Here is a 14,756-nt window from a genome sequence, read left to right as displayed (position 1 = left end):
CATGATTAGATTTAATGTCAGGGGAAACTTTTCTCTTTACCTATATTCTACTTGAAGTTCCAGTCTAGAAGGAGGTTTCCAGATCCCCAGATCCTAACTACTGTATTAAGAGCTCTAGAGCACAAACAGTGTAACAAGAAGAGCTCACAGCCTAATAATAATAATAATAATAATAATAATAATAATAATCCTTTATTTGTACCCCACTACCATCCCCCAAAGGACTCGGTGCGGCTTACACAAGGCCGAGCCCAAATACAACAATAAAACAACAACAATAATACAGCAAAATAAAACAAAAACAAGCAATAAACATTAACAACACGCAATGATGCAGTTAAAAACAATGGCCAGGCCAAATGTAATAATTAAAATTAAAATTTTAAATAATTAAAATTAAAATTAAAAGTGCTGGGCATGACAGGTGGGATGTTTGGAGGGGATGGACATGCAGATATCTGATAAAGTGCATTGGGACATAATGCTAGGAGTTTCCTTATTCTGGAAAGGCACACTGGAACATCCACATTTTCAAGCTCCTCCTAAAGATTGCTAGCGACGGGGCCTGCCTGATGTCCTTAGGGAGAAAGTTCCAGAGTCGAGGGGCCACCACCGAGAAAGCCCTATCCCTCGTCCCCACCAATCATGCTTGCAATGCCGGTGGGATCGTAAGCAGGGCCTCTCCAGATGAACGAAGAGATCGTGTGGGTTCGTACACTGAAATGCGGTCACGGAGGTAGGCGGGTCCCAAACCATTTAGGGCTTTGTAGGTAAGCACCTGCACCTTGAATTGGGACCAGAAAATGAATGGCAGCCAGTGGAGCCCCTTAAACGGGGGTTGACCTCTCTCTGTATTATTTGAACCCATTATGCAGGTAACAACTCGGAGCCTTCTTTCTATGAATATCAGCGTGCCATTCTTACTACTATCAATTGATTTCTAATTCTAGTCATCCTAAACTAGCAGGGTATCGTAGGCAGACGTCAGGGGCATAGGAATGTGGTTCTAAACCATCCTTGAGTTGCCACTCTGGCTGATAGAAGCTATGTGAAGAAGAAAACCTTTAAATCAACCAGAATCTTGGCAATGAGGAAGACTGTGTCTCAGGAAACCAGTCTCATCAACAAAAAGATGAACCCACTATAACATGCTTGCTCAATATCTGAGTATCTCCAGGATTCTGCCATTGGCATTGCTGGTTGAGAGATTCTATTTTTCATTGTATTGATATGCTTTTGTCAGAAATCTCCACAAACAAATATTGTAGAAAGATAATGTGAATACTTCCAACACAGGGGATGCTCAGGGGTTGTTTTTAAAACTCTAGATACAATAGCGAAGGCATGGCTTAAATGATTTCCACACCTTGCACACCTTTCACAGACCTTGTAGCTGCAAAAAACAGAAAGATTTAAGTTTCTATTTTATTTCTATTTACAGTCAGGAACAAATCATACCCACCCCCACTCCAGACAACCATAGCCTCAATTTGCAATGTCCTGGCCAGATAAGATTAAAACCAGGAACTTGCTCAGCAGTTTGCTCTATGATAAATGAGCCTGGTTGAAACTCAGAAGAAGCTACACATTTTCACTCCTGCCCTATCAGGTAGCCTCATTCAAAACCGTGTCTCTTGAAAATATGGTTGTCATGTTGGCTGGGCGTTGGAAGCTGCTTCCTTCAGAACTGCAGAACACAACTGCAACTTCAATATATAATGACTTTGCTGCTTTGTGTGAGTAAAAAATACTGGAAAATGCTGTAGAGAAATCAGATTTAAGACTATAATAATAATAAACCTTTATTTGTACCCCGTTACCATCTCCCGAAGGACTCGGTGCAGCTTACACGAGGCCGAGCCCAAAATACAACAATAAAACAACAACTATAATACAGCAAAATAAAACAAAAAACAAGCAATAACATTAACAACATGCAATGATGCAGTTAAAAACAATGGCCAGGCCAAATGTAATAATTAAAATTAAAATTAAAACGTGCTGAGCATGACAGGTGGGGTGTTTGGAGGGGGATGGGCATGCAGATTATCTAATGGGCACAGAGAGATTATAATAGTTTAGGTGCCCTTTGTATCCCCCCTCTCTCTATATGTATTATATATATAGTAAAATTGTATAGTGATATAAATGTATATAGTTATATAAACTACTGCACAAAACCCCATTATTTGTATGTACAAATAAATGCTTTATACCCACAGAAGTGGCAATACATAGTAAAATCAGAAAGTGATGAGATAGAAGCCACAACTTCCATCTTGTTGTGTCCTAAGCAGCTTCCTTCTATGCAAAAAAAGAGAGAGGAATGTTTTCTTTTTCATTCAGCACTCTCAAGTAATATTTGAGCCAAAATCACAGTCTTCTTTTCCCACAAAAAAGGGAGAAGCACAATATAGACTCCCTTTGCTATCTTCTCCAGTAAAACACCACCCCACCCCACCCCGCCCAAAAATGTCTGTTGGTGGAGGAGGGCAAGGGCACCTCGACTAAAAACAAGCTTCTATTAAGCTAATAAAAGTGTTGTGTAACCTTGACTGTGATAACTGCCTTCACCTTTATACAATCAGCCATTTGTAACCATAGATTTTTCCACCGATTCAACCATCTACTATCTTCAAAATATTCTCCAAAAAAGTTCCAAGAAAACCCCTTTGATTTGGTCATTTTATGTGAGGGCCACTATTTTAGTGCACAATGTATATATTACAAGTTGAACATTTGTGGATTTTGGTATAGTAAAATGGCAAAATCAAAATTTGCTTTTGGCATTTGGCTTTTTAGCTTTTTTTCAAGCTGTTGATGGCTGTATCTGTGGATGTGAAGAGCTGATTGTAGTTTCCACTGACTGAAAAGCCCCAGATATATCCTGTGTGGTGGATAATACCATGTGTTTTAAATTGAAAAGTGCTGTAAATTCAGGACTATTGGCTATTTAAGGTCCTTAGGATATTTCCTGTAGCATCTTGAGTTTCTTCTTAAAGGTTTTGCCATATATTCTTTAAAGACCTGAGCATTTTTCCTTAAAGGTTTCAGTGATTTTTCTCCATGAATCATCCCAGAACAAGGATTGTTCCATCCATGGGTTCCAGGAATGTACATTTGTGGCCATTTCAAATCATCTCATTGTCCATAAACCCTAAACAGCTGATTTAAAGTCATGTCTGCATTATAACTGTATAATGTGTCAGATTTTTTAAAAGCTCAGAGGAATGTTTTCCCTACAAAACATTTATCCTTCCCAACATAGAGCCATTTCAGCAAACCTTTTAAAAATATTTGAAAGAGCCCTGGTGTGATGTAAGAAAAAGGCCTTTTTAACAAAAGCATAACAAAAGTATAATTTCTAACCAATTAATAGATAGCAAAATGTACAATGCCTGCCATACCATTAAGGACAATATGAGGTCCCTTGTATGAGCTCAATTTCATGTGTTCATGATATATGAGCTCCAAAATTTTGCGTCAACTTTCAAGCTTATTGATTTGAAATTATATCCTGAGGGATCTCTTGGGTGTCAGGAAGAATTTCAAAAGGAACAGCCTTTTAAATTCATCTTGTGCGCTTATTAGGCTATTTAATCCCTTCCTCAAAGTGTAAATGTTTCTGATAATATGGGAAGAAAGGGAATGGGGAAGCATTATTAAAATAGTGGGTTAGCTTAATGCCTTTTATCTGCCAAAGTCAAGGCAGTGCTGGAGATATTTATTGGTTCAGTACTTCAGCAACATGGTATTAATTGCCTCTGAGTGTTTTGATAGGTAGTTAGCACAAGGGTATTAATGAAAATAGCACCACTTCATTTTAAAATTAACTACTTGGCCATTGAGCAACATGAGCTGATAAATTATGGCAATAAATTTGAAATGGAGATTTATGTAATCATAACTCAAATTTAGCTCCAGAGGAGCACTAAGATGAGGCTGTGTGATCACTTCAGTATAATCTTCCTTCTCACTTACTTAGAACAAAAACCATATTTTAAAGGATTCATTCACACTAGGCTTAACCATGAGCACTAACTACTCCACTATTCCTTGCTCCCCTTCTCTAGTGTGCATCTCTATAGCAGAGCTAAGTTCAATTACACATTGGTAATTATAGGAACTGCATATTTCTCTTTGCTAACCAAGCAGAGTATGTTTTGCATTTGGAGGCATAATATTGCACTCACCCTCTGGAGAACCTAAAGAACAGATAGGAAAGTGCAAGGCAGACAAAAGGGCTTTTTAACTCAGTGGAGAAGATGCAGGACAGCTTTAAACACATCTAATAAAGCTTAGTCTCTTATAAGGAATGTAGCTACTACTTGAGATGGAAGAGGGTTAGAAAGTTTGCATTGGGCACTCTGGATTCCCTAAAGGGCAGTCAGGAAACCAATGTATGAATCAAATAATAATACAGTTGGCCCTCAATATCCATTAGTACTGTATCCATTGATTCAACAAACTATGGCTCAGAAATATTCAGGAAAAAATCCTAAAAGCAAATGTGATGAATGAAACCCTAGCAGATATTGGTGTCCCACTGTAATAAATACTACTGCTGATATCTACGAATAATAATAATAACAATAGTAATAATACTTCGGGTTGCTGTGAGTTTTCCGGGTTGTGTGGCCATGTTCCCAAAGCATTCTCTAGGGCAGGCATCCTCAGAGGTTGTGAGGTCTGTTGGAAACTAGGCAAGTGGGGTTTACATATCTGGATACACACACATACACACTTTATTTGTAACTCGTCCTGTCTCCCCAAAGGAACTCAGGCAGTTTCCAATGAGTAACAAAAATAACAAGCATTCAGTGCTGAAAACAGACAAACAACAAATCAAGTCAAAACAATGGATAAAACAATCTCAATATGACTTTTATAACGAACAGAAGAATAGCCAATAATCAAACTTAAATAAACATAACACATAAATTCATACAAATTAAACTAAATGCATTAAAAGCATAAAATGATTTACAGCATCCAGCTGAGGTAGGTGTCCTCTAGGCAAGCTTTTTAAAGAAGTGGAGAAAGGGGGCCATTTTTACCTCTTTAGGGAAGGGAGTTCCAGAGGTGGGGAGGTGATCATGGAGAAGGCACCCTCTTGTTCCCGCCAACCATGTTTGCAGCGGAGGTGGGACCAAGAGCAGGACCTCATCTGCAGACCGCAGTGTTCATGCTGGTTTGTATATGGAGATGCAGTTTTTCAAATAATCTGGGCCCAAACCGTTTAGGGCTTTATAGGTAATAACCAACACTTTGTATTTAGCCTGGAAGCTGACTGACAGCCAGTGGAGCTGCCCTAACATAGGAGTGGTTCTCTCTATGTACTCGCTCCAGTTAGTAACCTGACTGGACTAGTTGCAGCTTTTAAACTATCTTCAAGAGATTTTTTGTGTGTGTCAGGAGTGACTTGAGAAACTGCAAGTCGCTTCTGGTGTGAGAGAATTGGCTGTCTGCAAGGACATTGCCCCGGGGATGCCTGGATGTTTTTGATGTTTTACTGTCCTTGTGGGAGGTTTCTCTCATGTCCCCACCTGGGGAGCTGGAGCTGACAGGGATCTCAACCCACTCTCCCCAGATTCAAACTGCTGAATCCGGGGACACAAGGATTGATCCATTGCACCATCAGATAGGTATTGCCCCATAAATCATAAGACCATGTTGGTATAAGGTGTTTTGTAACAAGATGCTAAAATTGTAAATTGCATTTCTTTTGAACAGCTGCATTCTCAGCTTCTTCTATGTAATAGAGACATTTTCTAAGGGCCGTTTCACTTTTAGCCTGCTATCTTAAATCCAGGATGTCTGTGGCTGGGCAATATCCAAGTGTGACCAAAATAATTTGATGAGAAAGAACATCCAAATCGGAAAGGCTTCAACGGTTTGTTTTTTCCTGAATCTACTGGGAAGGACAAAAGTTTGCTTGCTTTTCTTCTACTGCTGAGTTGAGTGCAAACTATTTTTACAGTTTGGACTCAGTTTTCAACAACTGAAGTAAGCAGAGGTGAAAGGGATGGGAGAGAAACCAGGACATGAAAGGAGCTGACAAAGTGGGATTGACTGAGATTGTCCTTGCCAAATCAGGATATTTGTAGGGTATGGTGAGTGCAAGAGACAGAGAGAAAAATAGTGGTAAACATGCCCTGGAATTTGTACTTTGTGTTATCATTACCTTGTGAGATGGAGTCAAGCAATACTTCATAGGAGAAAGGTTCACAGCCCAGCTATAATTCCTCATGGATTTACTAAAAATTAAATGCTGAAGGCAATGTCTTCAAGACAGTTTATTATGTCAACTTTTGTTTACTCCTCATAGGTGCCGGAAATATTATGTGCTATGCTTCTATTGCTAATTCTAACTCCATATAGCACAAGTTGTTCAAATCTGATGCATCAGCAACAACTGAATACAGGCATGACCGATGCAAACTACAAAAAATCATATAAGGAATGGAGTCAAGAGGAAAGATGGGGTGATGACCCCCCCCCAAAAAAAAAACTCCTGAAAATTGAGATTTTCTGTTTGTCAACCAGAAGAAAAAAGTTCTCTTTTGAGATAAAAGCACAATTTTGAAGAGGAAAACCAGATATGGCTGTTCATGAGACATGCTATTAATAGCCAGTGTTTGATAACTTCATTGTGTCTTTGTATTTTATTCTTTTTCCAAGTTACTTAATGAACCTTTAAGGAATTAATTGCAAGTCACACTAAGCAAAGACATTGGAGACTTGCATGAAATAGTTCTTTAAATCAACATTTTCTGAATAATGCCTAATCTCTGGTAAGAAATTAATGACATCTTACAGCCAGGAGCAACCATATATGTATAATCCACTAGCTGTCCCCGGCTATGTGTTGCTGTGGCCCAGTCTGGTTAAATGGAAAAGAAAGAAAAGAGAAAGAGCTGGTTCCTAGTATATGTAATTTCAATTACATTTTTATTTATATAAGATTGTAAGTTGTAATGTTTTTGATTGTGAGCCACTTTGAGGCCCTTTCCACACAACTGAATAAAATCCCACATTATCTGCTTTGAACTGGGTTATGTGGCAGTGTGGACTCTGGGCCCTCCCACACAGCCATATAACCCAGAATATCAAGGGTAGAAAACCCCACAATATTTGATTCAAACTGGGATAGATGGCAGTGTGGACTCAGATAACCCAAGTCAAAGCAGATATTGTGGGATTTTCTGCCTTGATATTCTGGGGTCCCTTCCAGACAGCTGTATAAAATTCACATTGGATTATATGGTAGTGTGGACTCTGACAATACAGTTCAAAACAGATATTGTGGATTATATGCCTTGATATTCTGGGTTATATGGCTGTGTGGAAAGGCAAAGAGGAAGAGATAAAGCCTGCATCTTGTGCCTCCCCACGGCCTTTGCTTCATCACTGCTCTGCCATGAGGCCACTAGCCGGGTTCCTCCTGGTCCTGGGAGCCACCGCCGCCTGTCTTTCCCTGTTGTCATCACAGCTCCCCAGAGAGCCCCACACAGGGAGTGGGTGAGTCATTGCTGCTGCCTCCTTTTGGCTCTTTGCCTGAAGAATGGGTGCAGCTATGACATCACCCCAACTCAAAGGCATGAAGTCATGGGAGCCTTTGTTCGACAAGGCATTTAACCAGCTCTGCCAAGGAGTGCTGCAAAAAACTGCAACTCCTACAATCCCACAGCCTTGAGCCAGGATTGTGAAAGTGGTGTCAAACTGAATCCGTTCTACAGTGTGATCACTTGGCATACTGATATTCCAGGCACTGGAGAATGCCAACACAATTAAATCAAAATGAAACTAATTCAAAAACATAAAAACATGCACCTATTCAAATGCTACATTGTGTCAAAATTTCAAAGCAACCAGTGAAGTATTTGGGGAGATTTAAGGTTTTGAAGAAATTGACATTTACATTTTTCTTTATATAGATAATAGGACACCTACCTACATATTACATTATCATGCTCTACTCCTTCAGTGGTTCTATTACATAGTAATTAATTCATTTAAAAAGTAACTTCATGCAGACATTTCACTGGTCAAATTAACAAATTAGTTTGGGGCGACAAGTAAGAACATAAAGCAATGAACAGAAATTATAAATGTTGGGGTGAAGGTGAAAGAGAGAAGGAGGAGGAGGATGAAGAGTCACCTGCCTTTTCCCTATCTCCAGGCACAGGAAGATGCAAATAAAAATCAATTTTTTTGAAAACAAACAGAAGTTAAAATATGATTCAACTGTCCATAGTATTAAAAGCAATTTTAAAACATACCAATTCAGAAGCAACAAATATGACTCCAAACTAGTCTTCGCCTGTTGCTGGAAGGTCAGTAAAGAAGAAACCAATCTAGCCTCTGTAGGAAGGGAGATCCAGGGCCAGTTGATGCAACTGTAATATTCAGTCACTGAAATGTCTGAAACAAATTATCAAACTCAAAGCAGCAACAAAGCCTGAAATGCCAACCACCCAAAGAACTCATACATGAAATCAAACAAAAACAGAATCAAACTGTTGTTTACAGAGAAGTATCTCCAGTTGCAAACTGAGCATAAATGAAGTGGATATGGCACACAGATGCAGAGAAGACTGTCTTTGCACATTGATTTCTGAGACATGTTTGGATGGTAATGTCACTTGAAAGAAGCGTCAGTGACTTGACTTGAAGGATGGACAGGTTCACTTAGCAGGGGACATATGATTTTAACATGCCATGAGCTTTATTTATAGGACAGAACAGAAGGTTAATATTCTTTACCACCTAATCTTTCAGAATGGTTTTTACAGGCTGACCTATTGCCAGAGGCGGCCCTAGGTAATTTTCAACGGTAAGCAAACAGTATTTTGGCACACACACACACACCCCCACCCCCAACCAATCACAGATATATATTTTCTGTTCGTCATGGGAGTTCTGTGTGCCATATTTGGTTCAATTCCATCATTGGTGGAGTTCAGAATTCTCTTTGATTGTAGGTGAACTATACATCCCAGTAACTACAACTCGCATATGTCAAGGTCTATTTTCCCCCAAGAGTGCCTCAAGAGCGCCCCTGGGCAAAATCAACTATACTGCAAATGCTTACTTTGCGTAATGGGCTGAGCCACCCCTGCGTATTTCAAACACATTACAGTTTTCCAATCAAGACATGGCTAAAAATTGCAAAACTACAACCAAGATCTCACCAAACTAGGAGTGTACACATCTGAATCACTTCCTGGCTGTAGTTGACTCCTGAGCATCTCTTCCCAAACCAATTATTTTTGCTTTCAATGAGTAACTTCGCAGAATGAAAGGAACTTCTAGAAAGTGTGAGAGCTGTAAAGGGCATGAAGTATAAAAATACAATATAGGCTGAGAAACCTAAACCAAGTACTGTGAAAGTGTCTCCATCAGCTGATCAGAACAACAACATTCTGAGCCTCACAACAATCATTTGTTTAGGACAGTAAATGAATCAGGCAGATATCTTTAACATACCATTACTTCTACCCACTGCACATCAATTCAAAATTTAGTAAGGTCGGTGGAAAATGTGCAGTCCAAAAAACAAAGCTGTAAATCCTGCCCCTTTAACCAGGCATTACAGCTGAAACAAGAATGAAAATCACTATTTTATTTGGATTAGGTTCATTCTTTTGGAACTACACATAATACTTAGAATTACACAGTTTCAAGAGCTGGTTCTCTCCTTTGAAATATAGCCTACTACAGCACTTGGTATTCATTGGCAGTCTCCCATTCAAATGTTAACCAGGACTGATCCTGCTTAGCTTCCAAGATGAGCTACACACTTATAATAAGTATCTGGCACTATCAAGTTTTAGATTTTGAAGCCACCAGTTTGAATATATTACTAAATTATGAATGGGCAACTAACCACAATTATCATCTTCATCCACTAACGAACACAACATTCAGCTCAAAAAAAAAAGGTACAAGTAAGCAGAAGACTTTATTGAGGGTCACTCCATTGAGGGCTAGGTACAAATGGAGAATTCCAGTAGTATTTCCAGAGTCAGATAAGATGAAAGCAGAAGCATAAGTTGAATGACCAGGTAGAGGGAATCAATCACAGTTCACTATTACTGCTTTCCTTTGTGTGTGTATTTAATTAAAATGGTTACATTCCAATAGTAATATTCTTAATGTGTAATGAAACACCCAAAAGGGAGGCTTCCAAAGGCCAGTAGCTCAGGATAACTTCCATGTACTTGTTGTCTCATAGGGAGGGAAAGGGCTTGAATAACAATGAGAGACGTGATCTTGCTCCGTGCCACAAAGAGCTACAGAACTCTGTGTAAATAATTCACAGTTTCATTCAATATTGTGTTCAATTTCATCTGCCCAACTGCCAATGTGGTTTTGATAAACTCCAGGTATCTTTAGCCTTAAGTGTGCTTACTGTACATTAAAAGAGATTGGTTTGGGGTAGATTTGCATGTCAGCTATATGGGAGGAAATGATATGAAATATTCTCAATAGACAGCCTTGATTTGTGTGATTATTCTCCCAGAATGCTAAGTATGGTACTCCTTGTTTTTGAGAGAGAGAGACCTTTCAAAAATGTGTATTTTGGGATATTGAATGAAGTATATGAGTGTTTTATGTGAAAGTCAGCTAAATATTGTATTTATTTATAAAAATGACAAATTTAATAGGGCAGGAGCTGCATTTGAATTATTGATTGTGAAATGTTTGAGCATAGAGTAACCATCCATCAGTATATGTGAGAGTGCTAAGGACAGATTTATGATGTTTGAGTTTTTCTGCTTTAACTGGCACTTGGCATTTCGATTAATTATAGCCCCATACCTTTCTGCAGGACTTGCTGCAAGTATTTATAAAAGATGTCTCTATCATAGCATTTAAATATTGTTTGTGCAACTGAAACATGTTTTCTATTGAAGATTAATACATTGCTTGATTTAGGGGGCAAATTAAACTTGGTGGTATATTTCACAAGGGACAAAAGCTTTCTTTGCAAGGTGTTGATGCTGTTTCTGACATGATTTAAGCCACCCTGAAGTCAATATTTAATGCTGTTTTACGCCTTTAGAAATTGCATCAATAGAAGCTGTTTCCCAGTCCTTCAAAAAGTATCATTTAAGTGAAGTCATGCATTTTTGGTTCATTAGCAGAATATTTCTGCTCCTGTTAAATATGAAGATGCCCAAAGAGTCATGCAGAATGGAGAGGATGTGGCCAATTAGCAACTATTTTTATCTATCCTAAACCAGTATCTGAGGGCCTATCCAGACAGTTCCTTTATCCCAGGAGCTTCCACAGCAAACAGGAGGGTGGCCAGACCCCATTCTCTGTAAACCCTCAAGCAATCGCTACAAAAGGCAAAAACCGCAAGATTTCCAAGTGCGGGAATATCACGGTTTTTGAACTGAATATCCAGATCTCTGCATGCCTGTATGTCCCTGCAATCTCAAATTTTAGATGCTTGTTCCTGATTGGTTGGTTCCTAAAAAGAAGGTACTTGAGTAGAAGGCAAAAACATAGTTTGTGTGGCAGAAACTTCATGAAACATGTGGACAGCATATTTTTTCTGACCAGGAAAAAGTCGTGTCCCACTAGTCAATGTTGTACATTTTTTCACAAGAAAAGCAATCAGGAACAGCCATGTATAATCCAGGAACAGCACCCTGTTGTTTGATGCCACAAGTACACAAGCAAATCTGTCTAGGCAGATGGCCTGGCAGCCAGGCTCTAAAAATAGTAGATAATGACAAAGTTCTGTTCCTGACTTAAAAGTGTGTGTTCCTGTTTCATTGTGTAGTGCTGACTTGGACAGAAGTAGTCCTACCCCGTAAATTTTATTTGTGAGTCAGAAACTTTATGAAATGTGTGGAGGGCACTGTTTCTCTGGCCTGCACATAGAATGGAACTTTTGCAGTGATCCACATAACTGAAAGTCCGCATATTAGCATCTTGCAGTTTTTTAAAAGAAAAAATGCCGGTTTCTGGCAGAAGTCCCACAGTGGCCATCTTGGGGGCCTCTATTTCTTGGAACAAAGCATCAAGTCTGGACAACAGAGGCAGAAATATCGGGACCGACTGCTCTGTATGTGGACCTCTCCTGAAGTCCTGGGATTTTCCCCCCTCACTTAAATCCTTGATTTAGTGCTGTCTGGAAGAGTTCATCAACTTTACATGGATAAATATCTATTGTCTAAGCCAGTGGTTCTCAACCTGTGAGTCCCCAGATGTTTTGACCTTCAATTCCCAGAAATCCTCACAATTGGTAAACTGACTGGGATTTCTGGGAGTTGTAGGCCGAAACACCTGGGGACCCACAGGTTGAGAACCACTGGTAAGGACCAGAAATGTGGGATTACTCATTGATCCTGATTAGAAGGAGACTCAATACCAAGAAAATAATTTCTTCTCAAATGCACAACTAATATATGAATTGTGCTGCTGCAAGACTTTGTGTTGGGTACAGGCTTGCACAGCTTTAAAATAGGTTTAGATAAATTCATAGAGGACAGATACATCAATAGTGACAGCTAAATGGAAACTCCATATTCTAAGGCAGTATAATTTTCTCTATTTGAAGTATTCAGGCTATGCATATCAGTGCTTATGTAGCCAAAATGGCAGCACTCATGCCCAAGAGGCAGCGAGCTTGGGAGAACACCAAGTTTTGCAAGATAAAACACATCCCAGAAGCAGCCAAATGAGGGTCATGCATGCTGAATGGAAGTGGAATGCTAATTTTATATGAGAAGGAAAAGGAGAAGGATGCAATGGCAAGAGGGGAAACCAGCACCAGGTGAACAGAAGTCACTTATATGAGAAGGAGAATTATAATAATAATAATAATAATTATTATTATTATTATTATTATTATTTGAAACACAGCAAGATGAGTCCAAGCAGACAAGATCACTTTGCTGGCTGTTGTATTGGATCACATGTCGGACACTTCCCAAGTCTCTAGGACTGTGTGATATATCGGCGAATAATGCATGCAGATCCCAGTAAGGTGGCCTTCTGCAGCTGGAGGATGTTAATTTTGTCAACGCCGATTGTGTTTAAGTGCAGGTCAAGGTCTTTAGGCACTGCACCCAGTGTGCTGATCACCACTGGGACCCCCTTGACTGGCTTGTGACAGAGTCTTTGCAGTTCGATCTTTCCAGTTGATCCTCTTCAATCCTGCTGTCACCTGGGATTGCAACATCGACAATCCATACTTTGTTTTTTAACACGATCGTGAGGTCAGGAGTATTGTGCTCCAAAACTCTGTCTGTCTGAATTCGGAAGTACCAGAGTAGTTTGATGTGTTCATTTTCTGTAACTTTTTTCGGCTTGTGGCACAGGTTCCAATGAATAATCTGAGCAATGGTTATTATTATTATTATTATTATTATTATTATTATTATTATCCTTGTGTAGCAGGAATTTGGGCCCATAAGGCCCATTGGTGGGGGGGGGGGGTGACCTATAACTTGAAAAAAGATTTTGGACAAACATCCCAAATTTCTCAGTAAGCATGCATATAGTCTGAAGCATAACTTTCTCAAAGTGTAATCCACTCCTTCTTTGGGGGCTTGCTTAGAGGAGTAAGGACAAGAGCAGCAAAAGGATCCATCTCAAATTATATACTTGACTGAACAATGGCTGGAGAAGCAGGACAAGTGGGAGATATTACAATGAAAAAATCTGACTTTTAACAGTATATCTTTTGCCTCTTTTACTGATAGTGAATTCCCAAGTGAATGCAGATACTGTGGCTATGAGCAAGAGAGGCCTTAGAGTCATATGGACACGTTTTAAGATGTCGTTACATGACTTTAGGCCATTTTTGACTTATGACAATTTTAGAGGAAACCTATCATGTAGTTTTCTTGGCAAGATGACTTCACATAGGGTTTACTTTTGCTTTATTCTGAGAGTGTGATTTGCCCAAAGTCACCCAATAATAATATTAATAACTTTATTTTTGTACCCCGCCACCATCTCCCCAAAGGGACTCGGGGCGGCTTACAAGGGGACAGGCCCAATAAAATACAGATTAAAACACACACAATAAAATAACAAAGACAAAATAAAATCAACCATGACATCAGAGAAACATTACAATCATATTACACATTTTAAAAACAATATCACGGCTGAGAGAATAAGTGCTGAGTGCGGAGGGGCCAGGGACTGTGCAATCGTTTCTAGATAGAGCCCAGGGAAAGTGCAGGTGCACTTCAAATTAGATTAAGGTCACAACTGGAAGGATACCGTCCTTAGATGTTTACATAATAGGATTACAGATGGGAGGGTCAACGAAAGTGTGAAGAACTATGGCGAAACCCAATGAGTTTCTCAGGCTATGCAAAAAATTGCAAGAGGGTTGTAAATCCTGTTTTGTTAAATTCATACTTACAACCGGATTTAAAACCCCAGAGCCACCATCCCCCTTCCGTTTGCTCCCCTCTTCCTCCTCGTACCAGCAGTGGCAGGGTTGCTGTCTCTCTTCCCCTCTCTCCCTTACTCCCCGTCGGCCTCCCCCTCAAAGCAAGCCATGCACCTGGCGGAGGAGGAGGCCCCAAGGTATAGCATTAGCTTAACTCTTGTAGGTTTTAAAAATAACATAACACAAATCTAACTAACTTTTTGGAAACCCATAATAGATATGACAGAAACCCTTATACATTTTTCTAAACAGAATCAAAATGGGGGTCACATGAATTTTGTCAATACAAATAAAGGATCTTTTGGCTTTGTGCACACCTCTATGAGTT

This window comes from Anolis sagrei, chromosome 4 (genome assembly GCF_037176765.1).
Source record: "Anolis sagrei isolate rAnoSag1 chromosome 4, rAnoSag1.mat, whole genome shotgun sequence".
Lineage (NCBI taxonomy): Eukaryota > Metazoa > Chordata > Lepidosauria > Squamata > Dactyloidae > Anolis > Anolis sagrei.
This window is presented reverse-complemented; position numbering follows the sequence as displayed.